Raw genomic sequence first — 2,978 nt, forward strand, 5'->3', positions numbered from 1 at the left:
GAGTCGATGTCATCATCTCCATAGGGCCTAAACTACCCCTACCTCACCACCGCATGTTTTTCGTCTCTAACAGGTGTCTAGCGTCCCCACGTAAGGTCCAACAGGCATTGGACTGCTATTAGGGTGAATTTAGACAAAATAAAATATAATAGGCCCACCTAGACACCAAGTCAAACAATTAGGACGAGCATTTAGCACGTAGGGTCTCATATTGGCCTCTAGATTAGTTTATTAACATGCTAGCAAACACAGATACTTGTGAAAGGTTTCATGCTAAGTGTGTGAGCATACAAGCATACACAAGCTTCACAATAATGTTATAAATAAATTAACAAGGACATAGCGTTATGACAAAATGCAAAATTTATTTTATTTTTATTTATAAAGCATACAGGAAATATTTAATTATTAGTTGATTAGAAGTTGCAAGATAATTATTAATAATGTAGAGACTAAAATTCAGGCAGAATTTTATTTGGACGGAATTTAAGATTAAAATATGCAGGAGCAGATTTAGTAGCAAAATAATAATATCGCAATATTTATTTAATATTGGCAGAGAAATGTCTTAATGCAGAAAAATAATTATCTGGCGGCAGGTATTTAAGGTAGCAAAATTTTAATGCGAGCATAATATTTAAAGCTAGAGCTTCACTTAATTTTAAATTATTATTTTTTATCTAAACAGGGCAAATTTTAAATGGGCATGCAGAGGGAAATCATTAAATTTTTTTTTTTTTAAATGGCAGTAACGAATTAGATTACTATTAATTAACATGCTAAAATGAATCAGCTTATTTTAAGCAGTAGTTGATTAATGCAAAAGTTGATAGTTCGAGCAGATTTATAATTAAGGCAGTATTTTACAATAGCACATTATGCAAAAAAATGGTTGATTTTAAGTGGCAGAAAAATGCAGAAAATAATTATATCAGATAAAAAAAGGCAGCAGGCATATGAGACAGATTTTAATTCTTTTAGTTATTAACATGCATGAGAAATTTGAGAGTCTACAGGCTTGATATCTAAGTGACTAACAAATATATAAATGATAAGCTAGATATGCTGAAATTATTTAAACTGATTAATTAACGTCAATTTTATTAATTGAATTCTATAGGCATGCTTTTCTAAGTAGTCTGAATTTATTCACATAAAGCTAAGGTTAAAATCTAAATGAATAAGCTAATTAGTTTAACGTGCTGAAAAGTTATTAAACACATAAAACTAAGATCTGTATAAACTACAGTTATCAAACTCTTATTAATTAATTTAACGGAAAGTCCAACGATTATTATCCCGCAACATCTTCTAAAGTTATTCACTACAAATTTATTGATTTAAAACTATGCGCATAAATAAATAATTGATTTTAAGTTAGATTATTTAAGGGATTCCATCAAGCTCGTTATCTATAACAAACACACATAGCAAAACAAGTTAAACTAAAATAAAACAAAATAAACAATTAGCATGTATATCCCCTCCCCTTTAGACGATCCCCCCAAATATATCTATCACATATAGAGATAGTGTTGGAGTTATACACAATATTACAAGCCAAATTAAAGAACAAAATGAATAAAATATGTAACACTAAAATAAATAATAGCTCCATCCGGAAATTTCTTCTAAGAGACTCTTCAATCCCTTGAACTCTAAGTTTAAAACCTGCTAGAAGGGATAATGTAAGACATGTATATAATGGTGAAATAATCGTAACCTCAAATATTCATAGCAACAAATTACTTTCGTATAAGCGACACACAAGAAGTCACAACAAACAAATAATAACCATAGACTTTATCACACATAGAGAGGGAAAAACGGAAACTAATTCGGGTGCTTCCTTTTATTCATTCCAACATACAACAATATTCAAAGTAATAATGCAAAAACAAAATTTAACCTAACGAAGAGGAACTAACCAATTATGCAGATATATTTAACAGCAATGAAGACCCACACTTGGTCCGATAACCCACACGAACACAGCAAAAAATAGCGAATAGAGGAGCTTTTATGCGTTTACCGGAAAGCTTAATTCTTTTTTAAGAGTAGAGCAATAATTTGGTATTCAAGTAAGGTGTGAACAATGTCAGAATGTGTGGGGGTTTATAATGAAGGGAGGGGTCCTATTTATATAATAGAAGAGGGGCATATGTAAGGAAAATAAATATTTTAAGGAATCAATTAATAAACAATTTCCTTTATTAAAGAAGAACTAAATCCAATTTTAAAACTTTTACCAATTATAAGAGCAGCTAAATAAGACAAGGATATAATTAAAAGTTACAACTAATAAGGTAAGAACCGGCTAGCATGTATAAGGAAAGCAATAAACACCTAAGTAAAATAATTACTCATTGTTATATTACCATAAATAAATAAGAATCTATTTGAATCCTAATTAAGCCCAAGGGAATCAATCACTCTATTAATACACACAAATTGGCGGAATAACATCTAAGGAAAAGAATAATCTTGGGGCCAATTACATTATCAATTCCTTATCCGAAGGAAGTAAGATCAGTCCACAAGCAAAGGAAACAAATTAAAATCAACACTTACCAAAGATATAATATGTAGAAAATCTGCTTAGGACAATAATTAGGGGAGGAGGGATCGATTTACAATAACTATTAATTAATAGCAAGTAAGATCATTCACTAAAAGAGAAATAAGGAAATTTGTTCATGCTTCCATTTATAAAATTTAAAATTTACAGTATGCAAATTCCAATCAAAATCTGTCAAGCATAGGGGCAGAAATGAAGATATCTCTTAGAAATGAAATGAAGATTAACAGTTTCGACAATTTAGCAGGCCAACAATCGACTATACAACGTCATCATACTAATGAAGCAAAATCTAATCAATCAAAAATTTGCAATGCTTAGGACAAAAATTCACAGCCGTTAATCATTTTTATAATAACACAAACATGCAAAATCATATCTTCATAATCAAATAGAGAAA

This window comes from Solanum tuberosum, unplaced genomic scaffold, assembly GCF_000226075.1.
Source record: "Solanum tuberosum cultivar DM 1-3 516 R44 unplaced genomic scaffold, SolTub_3.0 scf00330, whole genome shotgun sequence".
In the NCBI taxonomy this organism is placed as follows: Eukaryota; Viridiplantae; Streptophyta; class Magnoliopsida; order Solanales; family Solanaceae; genus Solanum; species Solanum tuberosum.